The 17,422-nt window shown below is 37.3% G+C and overlaps 1 protein-coding gene across 1 annotated transcript in view; it reads left to right on the top strand.

The window, feature by feature from the left end:
• The first annotated feature begins 274 nt into the window (after window positions 1-274).
• AGTR1 (angiotensin II receptor type 1) overlaps window positions 275-17,422 on the top strand; it is a 49,611-nt gene continuing 32,463 nt past the window's right edge. Inside the window, exon 1 of the mRNA XM_070403487.1 lies at window positions 275-513. The gene's annotated coding sequence lies outside the window, so the exon portion shown is untranslated. The remainder of the gene's footprint in view (window positions 514-17,422) is intronic.

Below are 17,422 nucleotides of genomic sequence, written 5' to 3' on the forward strand. Positions count from 1 at the left end.
AAGAACATTACTCTTGGCGTGAATGGCTGCTCCTGGACCCCCAGCTCTCTTCCTTTTCTCAATCTCTCCCCAAGCGGGTTCCAGGACAGGTGGGCACAGATCTAAAAGGTGACACTGGGAATGACTGCGGCATCATCCCGCTTCCGTTAGCAGCTGGAGAGGAAGAGGGTTGGCCGAGAGGGTCTCCTGGGGCGGGGCGGAGGAGGAGGGAATGCAAAACAGAGCCTCGCCCCAGGAACCCACTCGCAGCAACGCCCCACCCTATAAACTCTGAGCTGCCTCTTCCCGGACGATTCCAGCTCCTGTCAGCCAGGGCCCCGAGCATTGGAGACAGGGTGCCTGAGCAGGCGCGCGGCTAGCGGTCCCACCCGGTCCGCGGCGGCGATCGGTGCGGAGCAGCCCGACGGACCCGGGAGTAGGGCTCACATAGCCCGGACGCCAAGGCGGCGCGCGAATAACCGCACCAGACCGGCCAGCTCTCGACCCGAAGTGCGCGCAGCGGCCCAGGCACCGGTGAGTGGGTGCGGACTGCGGGCCGGGCTTGGGGGCGGTGGGCGGAGGTGGTTAGTTTCTTGTCAGTTGTCCTAATTATGGGCTGGACTGGGAGGCTCCGAGGACCAAGCAGAGCGAGCACAGTTCGGGTCCGCGCCCGTCCCGAGCTGGCCACCCTTCCCCAAATCAGGTGAGAGGCGCGTCTGGGTTGGGAGGGTACAATTTGAGCTTGTTTGCTTGCGTACCCTCCAAATGTCATTCCGATTTGACCAAACTCTTTCGAGTACAAGGGAGAAATCTGCAAAAATGGGATGAAACCAAGTAAACTCTCTTCCGGAGCCTTTAGCTAACTCCTGTCTCTTAACCCTGACCTGAATGGAAGCGGTATGACACCCCCGGGCGTCCATTTATTTTAAAGTTGTGCTACTTCTAGAGCGAAATTGCAGAGATCTCCACACTCCCCTCTGCTTCCCAGGAGATTCCCTTGCCCTACTCATCTACCTTCCGCCTCCCTGCAAACCCTACCTACGGGTCCTTGGCACAGCACGCCACCCACCCTGGGGTAAACTCTCCCACCTTCAGATTTCCTCAGGTGCCCTTTGATTCATCAAATTGGGGAAGGAAGAAGCCCGGGCGTCTCCACACCTTAATCCCCATGGCTAGAGGCCAGTGGTTCCCAACCTTGGCTGCACATTAGAATCACCTAGGAATCTTTTTAAAATCCTAATTTCTGGGCCTCATCCTCCGGAAATTCTGTTTCTTTGTTATGGGGTGGGGGCCACAACATTAGTAACAAAGAAACAGAATTTCCGGAGGATGAGGCCCAGAAATCAGGATTTTAAAAAGATTCCCAGGTGATTCTAATGTGCAGCCAAGGTTGAGAACCATTGGCCTAGAGGCCAATGCACATTTGTAACTGAGTCGGGCTTTTAGAAGCAGCTCTTGCTGGCTCCTTTCCTCCACTCCACCTGCCTGTTTAGTGCTCCACTCTCCAATTATCTTAACCATCCAGCCTGATCTCTCCACAGTGCCAGCCTGCTGAGGTGTCCAGAAGACCTCAGCAGGTCTTTCCCAAACTGTCTCCTGCTGCCCCTTTGTCTTTGGGCAGCTTTAGAGTCCTGGCTATTAAATCCATCTGCGACATCTTTACCAAATCTCAGTTTGCTGATGGCCTCATAAACATCAAAACCCATTACCACACCCAGAAGCCCTCCCTCTTGGTGAAAGTCTGGGTGCTCTCTTTCCCCTGGGATCACTTTCAGGACTTAGCTACATTTATTTCTAGTGTCATTCCAGAAGGAGAAAGGAACAGTGAGGGAGGCAAAAAATCTGGCACCTTGCTGTTCCATGTTTATAACTTAGCAGAACAACTTGCACCTCCTCCTGAAGGTGCCTCATCCCCAACATGTCTCTCTTGGTGGTTATTACCTGAGGGATCTGGGCCCAAGGCATTTGCTCCCCTTAACATAAGCTGTAACCCCTTGCAATCTTCTCTAAAAAAGAAATCACCCGTTCCTCTGGTCTCTGTAGTGTTTCCCTAGCTCTAAAGGCCCTGTGGGTAATCCCTCCTCAGGTACTCTGAATGCCACTCGCCTTCCTGGCAGAGAGTGCAGGGCAGGGAAGCCCGGGAGCAGGGAAGAGACTCCTACTTAACTAGCTGGATGATATTTCACAGCTCTGAACCTCAAGTCTCTGCACTTAAGTTTCCCTCCACTAATAAAAGCCTTTGATTCCTTTTGTTTCTTATTTATTGTTTGAAGATACTGATAAGTCTAAAATAATTACCCTTTTAGCCCATATTTGGCATTTTAAAAACTGTCAAAATAACTCACCTGATAAGTTACCTGCTCTGGAAAATCAGTAGGTCTTTCTTTGCTGGCTCTGTGTCCATCCCACAACTTATGGCTGGCAGTTCCTATAACCTGACCTGAGACTCTGGAGTGGCCCCAAGTCACTAGGCCTCAACATTTGCTAAAGGCAAGTGATTACGAGAGTTATGTTTGTTGACTATTCTGTCTCTCCCTTCTTGTCTGACATCATTGGTCTTTGTGCCCATCATGAGGCCTTGATTTCTGGTTCAACTCTTCTTTGTCCTTGAAATGAATCAGCTGCTCCATCATCCAACACAGATGAAAACTGTTTTCTTACATTGGTTCCACTGGTGCCAAATAAGATTCAACTTCTTTGTGAGTTAGAAAGTGTCTTCCAGTCATTGTTGCTTCAGCCGTGCTCCCCATCCTGAGAGCTCTGAGTTTAAATATTTTCTGTACTTTTGAGCCTGGTTCAGTGTTCAAAAAAGGACAGAACTGTGGATTGCTTGGTTTTCTTATTTTGGCTGTTTTTCTAGTTTGAGGTAAGAATTGTATGAGTGTACATGATTTGGGGGTTTTGCTCCTGCATATACTGTTATTCTTACTATGATTAATTATTTGCCCTATGCTCATGGGAAAATAATTAAAGGAAATTTAATTTGCTGCTTACCCAAAGGCCAGATAAAATACCATTTGAAACTCATAGTTTAAATGCATGATGTATGTCCCCTACAGTTTTGTCTGTGTTTTCACAGTGTTCTTTTCAAGCGGCCGCCTGAGAGTTGCTGTATTTTGCTTTAAAATTTGCTTCAGGGAACAATCAAGTCCCATCACACTTGCGTGTTTGGGCTGCCCAGTGCAGGCTCCCGGTCCTTCTTTCCACGCTCATTCGTGTACCTAGTCCTTTTTCTATTCTTCATGACTCGGAATGCCAGAGAGTCTCCCATGTAGGTTAGCAAATTAAGAATTTTATTCAGAAGTTTGAAGTAAATCCAAGAGTTGAGAGGATTAAAAAGCTGTCTTGAAGACACAGTGTGGCAATAAACAAATCAGAGCCAGAGTAACAACATTAGACAAAGTATCCAGGTCAGGTTAGGAATGCTTTTCTCCCTTGTTCACTCTACAAATCAACTTTTAAACCCATCGCCATTGGAAAGTGCTCATTCTTCTTCAGAATAGGCTTCTCTTTCAAAATTGCCTAAAGTCAGCAGATTACATGATTCGTATTTCTTCTCACTAGGTGCTTATTCAAAGTCTAATAAAACTTCCATAAGCAAAAGTAAATTTTATTTCATTTTCAGTCTAAATTTAGTTATTACTTTATATTTTCTATTTTATTCATGATATGAATTTGTCCTACCAAAAATCAACTCTTCGATGGCTTAATATATAAGCCAACTTAAATCAAGGAGTGTCTAAAAGGATTTAAGGTAATATTGAACTAATGTGGCAACTGAGTGCCATCATCCTACTAAAGCTCTAAAATATGTTTCAATCACACTAAAAAAAAATCTAAAGAGCTATTAATTTGCTAGATGTGTCATTAGTTAGTGATTACTTAAGTGGCAAATTTGATGATTGGAAATAGAAAGCAGTATATACTTAGAACAGTCATGGAAATGACAAGTGAATCTTGCTCTTAGCTCCAGTTGTATTCACATTAAAGTTTTGCTATTTGATTTTTATTCTCTTCACAGTAGATGTCCATAGGGGAAAAATTCCCTTGTGTATAAAAACCAAATTGTCTTTCAAAATATTTCACTAACAGAGAATTCACTATATACTATAAACACTGTAGGACTGTTTATTTTACATTATTCTTATAACTCAATTTAGAAGCTTTTTTTTTCTTTTGTTTGGTTTCTAAAATAGGTGTATCATCTAAATATCTTAAGCAGAAATAAATGTCTAGAATCAGCCAATTCTTGTACCCAAGAATACTTTAAATTGTATTGCTAGTCTCATGTTTAATTTTCTAACATTTACAAGTTTGGAAAATGGGTAAGAAATGCATATGCTTTGTTCTTTATAATCTCATTTGCCTTCATATTTCAGGACCCAATTCTAGATGTCTGTAAAATTTTAATTCATAGAATTAATAATCATTTAGTTTGTGTCAATTCTTATGTGATTTCTAATTCATTTTATACATATACTAGAGGCCTGTTGCACAAAAAAATTCATACAATAGGCCTTCCCTTCCCCTGGCTGCTGGCACCAGTTTTCCTCCGGCACCAGTGACCCAGGCCTTCACTCTGGCCAGAGCCGCCTTCAGTCTTCACTCTGCCGCTTCGCGCCTACGTATGCAAATTAACCGCCATCTTTGTTGGAGATTAATTTGCATATCTCACTGATTAGCCAATGGGAGGCGTAGCGAAGGTACAGTCAATTACCATGTTTGTCTATTATTAGATAGGATACGTTGCTTTGTTCCTTCATCAGATGATGTGAAAATCTTATTTAGATCAGTGTATTTAGTACTTTGAATGGTTAACTTCAGAGTAAAAGTATTTGAGAATTACATATATGGTATACACTCTTAAAGGGAGTTTATGATTGCTAATTCGCTCTTTAAGCTTTCTTTATATATTTCCCATTACATATTAATCAAAGTCCTCTTATCTACCTTGGAAAATGAAGAATTTCATCTATGAAATGTATCAACTATAGTATCAACAATTGAAGATACTTACAGAGGGAATACTGTGAATCTAGTGATATTAAGCCCTAAAGACACACCAAAGTAGAAAAATGATCTTTGTCCTAGAAAAATGTTATTCAAGCTAAGTACATATTTAGATATGGGTTTCTTTAATCATCTCAGTACCACTGGGGTAGGAAGCCATTTAAAAACAACTCTCCTCCTGTCCACCTATCAGACCAGGTGGAATGTTTAATGTGGTCACATAGTTTGATTCTGTCACTTCCAAGATAACCACAACAGCCTTCCCCTCCCATGGGATTATGACTCATTTGACAGTATGGACCACATGTCATATGTTGACCAAATATCCTTGTATTCTATTACTAAGTGCTCCACAATCACTTGCTTACTCTTTGTTGTTTCTTTATTTTCTGCTAAAGCTACAGAAAATGTTAAACACTTTTTTTAGATCCCTGTGTTTTAGAAGAGAAATGTTAGAAACCATTTTTCTAATCTAATTTAAGTACATTATCCTGCATTATCCTGCTAATGACTTAAAATTGATGATTCTTACTAATTTGGGAATCAATATTAATTCCATTTTTTAGTCTTAAGCTGCAATGGCAAGGAGCAAGTAGAGGAAAGAATAAGAAAAAGAGAAATGAAGAAGAATAAAACATTGATAGAGTTCTAAAAGTGTTAGGGAACAAATAAAGCAAATATATTACAATCACTTGGGGAGCATTTTAACTTGAATACATGTCTGCATTTCCTTTCTGCCACTTCCCCCTCTTCCTCTTTGAGAACCACTGAATCACAGTTTAGGGAACAACCATCCATAATTGCCTAAGGTGTCAAGGTCCTCAGACCAGCATCATGGACATCACATAGGGGCTTGTTAAAGATACAGAATCTCAGGCCCCACCTGGACCCATTGAATAAAAATCTGCATTTTAACAAGATCCCCAAGTAATTCAAATGCACATTAAGTTAGAGAAGCACAACAACAACCTATGACTTGTTCACCTAGAGCAGCGGTTCTCAACCTGTGGGTCGCGACCCCTTTGGGGTCGAATGACCCTTTTACAGGGGTCACCTAAGACCATCGGAAAACACATATATAATTACATATTGTTTTTGTGATTAATCACTATGCTTTAATTATGTTCAATTTGTAACAATGAAAATACATCCTGCATATCAGATATTTACATTACAATTCATAACAGTAGCAAAATTACTACTTCAGTTATGAAGTAGCAATGAAATAATTTTATGGTTGGGGGTCACCACAACATGAGAAACTGTACTAAAGGGTCGCGGCATTAGGAAGGTTGAGAACCACTGACCTAGAGGTTATTTTCTTGGTTTTTAAATAAACATTTTAAAGAAAGCCATTAGCACGTATAATGTGCCAAACACAGTGTTCAGTCTTTTTTAAATATTTTTTATTTAATCCTCACAACATCTTTATGAAATATCCGCTGCTTTATCCTTGCTTTGTACATTAGCATTCTGAGTAATAAGAAGATAAGTAGCTCACCCAAATGCAGTAACTGGTAGATTCAATATTTAGACACAGGGATTCTGATTGCTGTGCTCTTAGGTGCCACCCCCACTGTATATTCTACACTCGGCTGCCTGCTTTTTAAGCCAACTAATTATTTGAGAATTTATTTAAAGTTATGATGTGAAATCAGGTTCTGTTTCCATCATGGGAAAAAGAATATCTATTTCATTTTAGTTGTAACATTTGTCTGTCATCTTACATTTAAGTACAATAATGAAGCCTAGAAATTACTTCTTTAGTTGGGAAATAAATACTAAAACTATGGCAGCCCATTTTAAACTTAAGGTTTGTTATCCCTATTTTTTCTCATAACTTAAGTTTACTGTTTTTACCTTTTGATGTTTTGATGGTATGAAAAAAAATTTCTCTCTTGAATTGAACATGTCATTCCTTACATACATAAACTGTTCATTCCAATCAAATTACATATCATTCTTTCAGCTTTTAATGTAAACACTTATATACAAGCAATTGTTTACAAAACTGTAGTTGAATATAGTTACTAACCAGTCAGTCTACAAGCTAGTGCTAACTTATTTTAAGGCAGTGACTCCACAAATGCTTCCATCTCTGAATGCTTTCTCCCAGGCATGTCAATTCTCTGACAGCTATCAGTAGATCTGGCCCGATGTCTGTTGTTTTGACAGGTAATCATTGATGTTGCTCAAAAGACTGAGGTGAGTCTGGGTTCCTTGTGATCATAGTTGAGAGGAGGGATATGTCACCAGGACTGAGCAGACACAATTTTCTCAGTCATGAAGGGACATATCCTTGGGAGACAGAATTTCACTAGCTGCTTGGATCTGGAACTTTAGATGTACAGGCAGCACTAATGGTAAATCATCTAACTTGTAAGTTACTGGTTAAGTCAAAATCCAGGGGAAGTAGTGTCCAGGAGACAGCCTGCACATAGCAGGCAGTTCTCTTAGTGCTGACAAATTACACAGTGCAGTGATCCTCTTATGACTCTTTAGAGTCCTGCTCATCTCACTAAGCCCAAATATTTGTGACTGTGGCTGAATATAATATACACCAGTTTTTTTCTAAATAAATGGGAAAAATATCATTATCATTTCTTCCAATAAACTTCATACATTTATAAGTTTATCATCACATATAATTTCTTCACATTTAGACCCAAATTATTCTTGCTATCCAATTCAATTGCGTTGTACAAACTTGTAAATCTACGTGGTTTGCCCCTAGAACAAGAATATTCCATTACCTCAGCTTTAATAATCTAACTCTTTCCAATCAAATGATGTCACTTCACATTAAAGATGTTATACTATGATGTCTCTCGGCCCTTAACTTTCACACAATTAATTGCTGCCACCTTATCAGGAATGAAAATGAATCTGATATGATTGCTATGTAGTGATTTCCTGAATGTGTCCTGGCCTCTGATCTACTAAGTCAGGGGTCCTCAAACTACGGCCCGCGGGCCACATGCAAATACAAATATTGTATTTGTTCCCGTTTTGTTTTTTTACTTCAAAATAAGATATGTGCAGTGTGCATAGGAATTTGTTCATAGTTTTTTTTTAAACTATAGTCCGGCCCTCCAACGGTCTGAGGGACAGTGAACTGGTCCCCTGTTTAAAAAGTTTGAGGACCCCTGTACTAAGTTAACAGAAGATATTTCTGAGAGAAACACAAATCTATTTATATTTTTTAAAATTCCCATTACGTTAAGCCATATGATGGAACATTATACTGTATAGCCATAATATATTTATATTTTATTTAAATATATTTTAATAGCTATAAATATATTATATATTATATTAAATATATTATAATTTTAATAGCTATAAATATATTATATAATATATTAAATATATTATAAATAGCTATTATATTTTTTAAATAGCTATTTTTGTTTTGTGGAATTATGATCATTCATTTCTTATTTTTATTTTAATCTATTTTCTTACATTTCAATAATGCATGTGCATTATTTGTATAAAACATTGGACCAATTTAAGTGCCACCATCCAGTGATAACCACACTTATATTTGGTGGTATATTTCTTATATTTAATAGTTATGTCTACATTTAATATATAATATATTTTAAAATATTTAATAGCAAAGAAAGGTAATCATAAGTGGATAAAGCTGTGGATAAAAACAAATCCTGAATGTGATCCAGTGTGCATATGTATTTGGTAGATTCTAGTCAAGGTTCCATAAGGTCTTACTTAGGTCTTTGGTGTTCTAATGAAAACAATATAGGTATATTGGCACTGATTTGTGAGTAAAATTGCCATAATTTTTAAATGCCTACATATTTGTAGAACAAAAAACAAAGACTAGGAAACATATATAACAAATCTTAAAAGCTCGTGAGGGTTATTAAGATCAAAGCTACTAAGATCAAAGGTGACTTTTTTCTTTCCTTTTATTTTTATGTGCTTTCAAAATTTCCAATAATAAACCTCTATTACTTTTATATTTCTTACTTTCTGTTTGTCTTAGAATTTATATTACTTTCCTTCTAACCCACTCTAGACTGTAGATCTTAGACAACCACTACGAACTCTCTGAAGAATAACAAATCTGACCCATCTCTAATTTTGCCCCCTAATGTACGCTAGAACTTCACAAAATTCCACAGAATTCACACCGGAGTGATATTTTATAGGAGAAGTCATCCTATGGGAAATTTCTTTTGCTATCAAAAAACCACCAAGAAATAGGGATAAAAATAGATCCTTCTAATGCCAAAATTCTTCTGTACAACGCTTTAGTAACGTTGATGTGTGTTGTTTTAAAAAAGTAAACTAATCACAATCTTTCTTATTAACTCTTCAGCTTAAAAAAAATTCTTACATAAAAATATCAAAATCCATAATGAAAAGCATTGGTAAATGCTTTTTTGGCTACCTAAAAATATATTTTAATGGCTGTGTAGTAAAAAAATACCATAAACAAAATAAAAAGATAAACAGGAACTTGGGAAAGCAATTTGCCACACACTGCATGTAAAATGCCAGTTTTCTTAATATAACATAAGCTCTTTAAAATAAGAAACAATGAATAACCAACTTGAAAAATGAGCAAAAGCCATGACTGGCAAACTTGTAGAAGAATAACTATCTAAACCAAGAAAGCAAAAAGAATCACAGCCTCTTTTGTAACTAAAGAAATGCAAATCAAAGCAAATACATACTTTTTACTTATCCAAAGGAGAAAAAAATTTAAGATTTGTTAAAGACCAGATTTTTGGTATCATAAATTGGTATAATTTTTGTAGAAGACATTTTGTAAATATCTTTTAAAAACTTAGAGAATACAAACAATTTTCTTCAATAATTATGTTTTAAACTTATGTTACTGATATATTCAAATAAATATAAAAATGCATATGTATAAATATCATTATTGAGGCAATTTTTTAGGCAGCCAAAAAGGGAAACTGAAAAGAAAAAAATCAAACAAACCTTAAGTCCATTAATAGTGGATTGGTTAATAAATAAGTTATGTTATCAGTGCAATGAATATAATACAGTACAGTCCTCAAAATGAAGGAGGCAGCCCTGGCTTGTTTAGTGGTTAGAGCATCAGTCCAAGGACTGAAGGGCCACAGGTTCGATTCCCTGTCAAGCGCATGTACCTCAGTTGCAGGTTCGATCCCTGGCCCTGGTAAGGATGAGTGTGGGAGGCAACCATTCGATGTATCTCTCTCACATCAGTGTTTCTCTCGCTCTCCCCCATCCCTTCTCCCTCACTTCCACTCTCTCTCTAAAGATCAATGGAAAAAAATATCCTCAGGTGAGGAATAAAAAAAAAAAAAAAACATGAGGCAGATTTACATACACTGATGTTGAAAGTTCTTCTAGCCATATTGTTAAGTTAAAAATAATAAAGCAAAGAGTAGGATAGTAAAATGTTAGTATGATGTGTAGAGTTTAAAAAAAATGTGGATATACACATTTATATGCACGTAAATATATTCTCTAAAAGTCCTAAAAGAATACATAAGAAACTATTAGTAGGAAGTAGCTCTGGGAAGTGGATCCAGAGAGACAATTGGAGAGGGCTAGGAGACATGTACTTTTAAAGTATACTCATCTGTAACTTTACATTTATCTCACATGCATATATTCTATGAACTACAAAAACAAAGATCTTTTAAAATATTTTTTAAGTTATGGTACAATAACACTTTAAGCTTTGTATTAAAAATAAGTATTTATCAAAGTTTAACTAGATTCACAAGTAAAAACCTAATCTATTATATTTTTTTAAATAGCTATTTTTGTTTTGTGGAATTATGATCATTCATTTCTTATTTTTATTTTAATCTATTTTCTTACATTTCAATAATGCATGTGCATTATTTGTATAAAACATTGGACCAATTTAAGTGCCACCATCCAGTGATAACCACACTTATATTTGGTGGTATATTTCTTATATTTAATAGTTATGTCTACAGAAATGTCTTAGAATAAAACTGCACTATTTAACATGGAAATAGCCTACTTCTTATTCTCTAGTGTGTGTCTACTAGGGCTGGGGCGGATGTGGAGCAGAAGCAGAGGATGAGATCCCACGACAGGGTAGCCATTCAGTGCAGCCTGATTCTGTATAAGAAGATGTCCTCAGCGGGGACCAGATGACTTCATTCCCTCCAATACCACTCATAAAATGTAGTGTTAATGCTTGTTCTGTAAATTACAAAATAAATCTGATGATATTTAGTGAATCTCACTAATTTTTTTCCAGATCTGGTATATCATAAATTGCTCTAAAATGGCTGGGCCTTTATCTGAGTAAGTCACTGAAGCCATTACAGAAGCTCTGCGTCCACTTGTAGCACTGTATCTGCTAGGAGTTTTCTGTAACACATCAACAGTAGAGGTAGCACAAGAAGCCACACAAATCCCTGTCCAGTGACAGAAACAGAAGAAGAAAGAAATTCCAGTCTTACCTATTCCTTCCAGTAGACAGCTTAAGAACACGTATATACTCAGAGGAGTTTAAGTGCAAATGGTGTCAGAGTTACCAGGATATCCAGGTATAAACTGATGTTGAACCGTGTGAAAGATCTGCAGTCCTTTGTGACAGGGACTGCCCTCCGAGTGGGTGATGGCTCTCCATGCAGCACAGCTCTGGGCTTCGGAAGAACCAGGAGAATGCTGTGCGCTCTTACTGCCGCAAGATGGGAGAATTGTCATTGGGGATGCCCCAGCATTGACTTCCAGAAGCACATAAACCTTAAAATTTGATCTGTTCACCTTCTGAAAAGCCACATGCCTCAGTCTCATTCTTACAAAGTCTCCCTTACTCCAGTAAGAAATAGGGAAAATAGCACTATGTGGTTGGAGATAGAGGCTCCCTTTAATGCCCATGCTGGCTAATGCCCTGGTAGGCAGGAGTCCCTAGAGTAACAGGGCATCACACTCAGAACCTTTGTTGGCCCAACTCCTGTCAAATGGGTTTCATACAAATAAAACTCCTGAATTTACCCAGCTTGCAATATTTATTTTCCTGATAAAAACTCAGCTCAAAGAACTAGCACTCAGCTTTCCAAATAACAGGGGCGACACTCACTAATCCCCCTAGGTCGAATGAAAAGAGTAGTTTCCCCCTTCTGATTATGTGTGATTGAACCTAATCAAAGTAGAAGGTAGCTAGGATGGGTGGTGGGAAGGTTGACAAACTTCCCTGGGCTCTATTATTTGCTGGATTGGCAAGTAGGAAATGCTTGCTGAAGGGCACTCCATGGTGGTGTTAGGAAACTATTTAGGACTGCTTTAATCTTGGAGATAAAAATAGCAACATTCCACAGAGTTCTGTTGCTGGAAATCTTTAGGGCTTTTTTTTTTTTTTTTTTTTTTTTTCTTTTTTTTTTTTTTTTTGGTGTGGTTAAGCCTAGGAAGCTACACTGCATATTTTCAGCAAAAATCCAGCTCTGGAGAAAGTGTTTAAAATATATGTCCTAGTTAGGAAGACACTAAGGAAGCTTTATTTTACCTCCTAAGAGTACTTAATAGAAGGAGCTCTTGGTCCCTAACAGCCCATCTACCTTGCCATGGAAGAAGCAGGACAGTGATGCCTGGAAAGGAGGCTGGGACCAGCCGCCCTTTTGCATGTTGGAAGCCCTCAGTCTCTAACATTCACAATTACATTTTGCTTACAAGTAGCAGAACATTGAAGAAAACATTATGTAAAAGTAAAGCTTTTTCAAATTTTTAAGTTTGAGACGAATAAGCAAAACATGCTTAATTCTAGGTTATATTTTGTTAGTTAAAAAATCGATGCTGCCCCCATGTGAATGGCTCAGTGGTTGAGCATCAACCTATGAACCAGGAAGTCATGGTTCGATTCCTGGTCAGGGCACATGCCTGGGTTGTGAGCTTGATCCCCAGTAGGGGGGATGGGGGAAGTAGGCAATCAATGGTTCTCCTCATCATTGATGTTTCTATTTCTCTCTTCCTCTACCTTCCTCTCTGAAATTAATAAAAATATTTTTTTAAATCGATGCTATACCAATTCTGCTACTAACTATAGCAATTTTACCTTCGGTTTCCTGTGAGATGTTCTCCAAGGCCCCATCCCAGCCCATGGGCATTATATTGAAATACAAAAGGTATTTTCAGAAGGACCTTCTGAACTTTGTAATGTCCCTTTAACCAACTGACAACCACAGAACTCTGATCTCTTATTGATTTAAACCAGTAATGTGTAAACAGTATTTTAAACCTTGTTTTATAGGACCAAAAGAATTTTGGTTGAAATCTACTTATGAAAATGGGGGAAACCTGATTAGGATAGTTAAAAGAATAAAGACCATATTCAGTGGTTTAACACCTATAGACCTGCACTGTTCAATATGGTTGCTATTTGCCACTATGGCTATTTTAATTTAAATATGAATTATTTATAATAAATTAAATTGAAACTTCAGTTCTGCATTTGTATTAGCCACATTTCAAGTGCTCAGTAGACACATGTAGTCAGTGGCTGCACACTGAACAGCACAGATAGAGAGCATCTCTTTCATCATAGAGAGCCCTATTGGACAGTACTGTATATACAAATTTATTAGGAAAGCAGCAGACTTCTATTGGTAAAAAGGCTGTATGCTTTCTTAAACTTATTTGGAAATTTAAAATCATTTTTAAATTCCAATTTTCTGAGTAGTGGGTTATCTGGTATTGGGTTCTCATAGGCACCCTTTTCTTTTTCCTGTTTATTTGCGTATTAAAATACAGGAAATTAAGTCTTTCATGAAATGACACCTAAGTACCTTCAATATCAAATTTTCTCACAATCCAGTCAGTAGCAATAGAACTGATGTGTATAGATGTACCAAGACAGCGTGTTCAAAACACTGTCACCTGTACAGAATCTGCTCAGCTTTGAACACCCTCCAAGAGTCCAAACTTCTTATACATTTGGCAAATGGAGCAACATTTTGAAAATATAGCCTAGATTCCTTAGCTCCTTAGACCAGCTCTAAAAATAGCTGATAAGTTTCACAATTGCTATTCAAAAATTATTTTTGAGAAGTTCTTAAAGCTGTTTTTTTTTTTTTACATCAGGCTTATCAAAATAAGTCACCCTCAGTAATCAAAAACTGTTCCATATGCTCAAACTGTTTTTAAAAACATACAGCAATATGGCCCTGGCTGGGTAGCTCAGGTGATTAGAGCATCGTCCCAATACACTAAGGCTGTGGGTTCGATCCCAGTCAGTGCACATACAAGAAGCAATCAATAAATGCATAAAGAAGTGGAACAACAAAGCAATATTTTGCCCTGGCTGGTTTGGCTCAGTGAATAGAGCATCAGCCTGCAGACTGAAGGGTCCCAGTTTCAATTCTGGTCAAGGGCGCATGCCCAGGTTGCAGGCTCAGTCCTCAGTAGGAGGCATGCAGAAGGTAGCCGATCAATGATTATCTCTCATCATTGATGTTTCTATCTCTCTCGGTCTCTCCCTTCCTCTCTGAAATCAATAAAAAATATTCTAAAAAAATATACAGCAAAATCATTTAAGAGAAAACAAATATGAATGTCTCAATTTACAGAACAAAAATTTCATCATGTGAACAAAATTCTTTCCAAGAAGTCCCTGAAACCATTCAGAGTAGAGCCATTCCTTGGGCAGTGGGGTCTCCTAAGCATGACTGTTATCAGTCTAATGATACCTAGAACCATGTTAATATCATCTTGGAATTAACGTACCTAGAATATCTTTTTATAGAGAGGACAACACTGACATTGAAGCCACAAAGACAGAGGCTTGTCAGAGCCATGCAGGCCGTTACAGGGCTTCCAGGATGTAGTTCTAAACTGACAGCATCCAAGGAGCTTAAAAAAAATACTGCTGTCTTCACTCTACCCCATATTCCTGATTTATTCATTCAAGGGTGTAGCCTGGGCTCTGACACTTGGATATTCCCTGGTGATTCTAATATATGGACAGGTTTGGGACTTGTCAAATAGAACTTATCAAATGGGAAAATTTCAGCCCTGTAGGTTCCTGCCTTTTTAAAAAATCAGTAATTATAGTCATATTAGTGAATATCATTTTTGGCTAACAACCTATCTGTCAGCCTCTAGCTTACTGTTTCTAATTCACCATGGACTTTTAAAAAAATGCTACCTAAACCTGTTAAAACTGGATATAAAATAAAAAATAAATCTGTGCTCAGTGAGAATCAGGTTCCTACATCAGCATACACTTTGGTATAGTCTTAGCATCTTAAAAGTCTTCGTCAGGTGCAGCCAATTAGGGAAACAGTATGGCAATTTCTTATACAGTGAGGCCTTGACTTACTAGTGTCCCGACAAATGAGTTTTTTGAGATACCAGCTGTCTCTCCGCCGATTTTTTGCATTGAGTTGATAGAGTAATTTGAGTTAACGAGCTCCTTAACGAGCTCGGTCTCGGAATGAATTAAACTCATAAGTCAAGGCCCCACTGTAAACTTAAATAAATGCTTATTTTTTTTTTTAATAAATGCTTATTAACCAACCTCCTTACTTTCTGGTATTTACCTAGGAAACATGAAAATATATGTTCACACAAAGACTTAAACATGAATGTTTATAACAGCTTCTCTCATAATTACTGAAAACTGGAAACAATCCAAATGTCCACCCACAGGGAAAAGGAAAAAGACACTGTGCTCCATCCACATGATAAAATGCCACTCAGAAAAAATAAATTAAAATGCCACTTGGCAGTGAAAAGAGCAAACTAGGGCTACACTCAGTAAAAGGAGCATGCAGAATATGTTACATGCTGTGTGATTCCATTTATATGACAGTCTAAAAAAGGCAATACTATTGGGACAGAACCAATCAATGACTGTAAGGACTGGGGTTGGGAGGAGGGGAGAAGGAGTATAAGGGATTTTGGAGGGTGATGAAAATATTCTGTATATTGACTGTAATGGTAATTACACAGATGGGTACATTTATCAAAACTCATCAAACCTTAAAAGGTGTGTGTGTGTGTGTGTGTGTGTGTGTGTATATATATATATATATATATATATCTGACTTTAGAAGAGTATATAAAATAATTTTAACTTTTTAAAGTCAGAGGTTATTGATTTCTTAAAAATTGTGCAAAGAGGTACACAGTTATATTGAGCTAATATATGGCTGTTGGCTTTTTTTACCTCTATCACTGACCTCTCTGAGTAAGAAACACTAAAAAAGATGTAGGGTCATTTTCAAAGGCCAATATTTCTTTCTTACTATTTATATTCTGTAAGATTTTATTTTTCTACAATTACAGAAAGGTCTCCATTATATTGGCTAAAGCTGATTTATGTTTTTTAGGCAATTGGAAAGCGAAGCAAAATAAATCTTAGACCACTTATTTCTTCTTTTTTTTTTATGAAAATGTACAAGATATTAGTAGTCTCCATTTTTATTTCCAAATTATGTATATCACAATAATGGTAGTTTGTTTTTTATTTTAATTAATATAATCACCCCATTATAGTATATTCTTCAAGTTCTCAGTCACCATTTTCCACTAATAGGATCCTGTTATTAAAATGTCAGTCTCAATTACTTTTCAGTCACTTACACCTACTAGTTTAATTATATTTGGCTTCTGAACTAATAGTTGTGTGTTACACAAAGCAAAGTTAAAAACAAATTTGTCTTTGAGTCATTGAAGCATCGAATATTTGAAATAGCTATATAACTGGCTGTGACAAAGGTATATAAATATTCAGCCAATGTTCTATTTGCACACTTAGAAGTATCCTTTTTCAATGAAATCATAAGTAATTTTTATGATTTCGAAGTTCGAACCCAATTTGTAAATGTCAAATATGAGTTCTAGAGTCTTACTAATGAAAAAGAAGACAAAGTAAACATTAGCAATGTGTGGAATGTTTTTCAATTAAAAAAATTATATCTTTTTATAGAGTGTATCCCGAATAACTTATTATTCTACATAAATATTGTTCCTAGGTTTAAATAATATACTTAGCACATAACTAACTATGTAGGAGACTAATTTAAATTATATTACTGTTAATATTTTCAACAATTAAAAGAGAATTAGCCTCTAAATTCAAAGACTCTGTTTTGTTGGCAGAAAGAGCTTTTGACTAGTACCAAAAGTATTGTCATATTCTCCCTTTAACTAGTTGGTAATTCTCATAAAGACATTTAAGAAGATTGAAACATATAGGAGTAGTTTTTAAATTCCAGAAAGGTCTAGGATATCTTAGAAATGTAATAATATAGTGCATACCTGGCAGAAGGTAACCAGTTATCTGAAACTAGGTCTTTGCACCTTTTCAGAATGTAAACAAATGATAAAATCACCCAGGGGGTCCTAGGACAGACAACAGGAATAATGTCATACCACAAGTCCAACATCCAGTCAGGAGCAGTCTTCCTCCTCCTCTCATCCAGGCAAA

Source organism: Myotis yumanensis, unplaced genomic scaffold (assembly GCF_028538775.1).
Source record: "Myotis yumanensis isolate MYYU_CA2020_CCGP unplaced genomic scaffold, mMyoYum1.0.hap1 SCAF_2, whole genome shotgun sequence".
NCBI lineage: Eukaryota > Metazoa > Chordata > Mammalia > Chiroptera > Vespertilionidae > Myotis > Myotis yumanensis.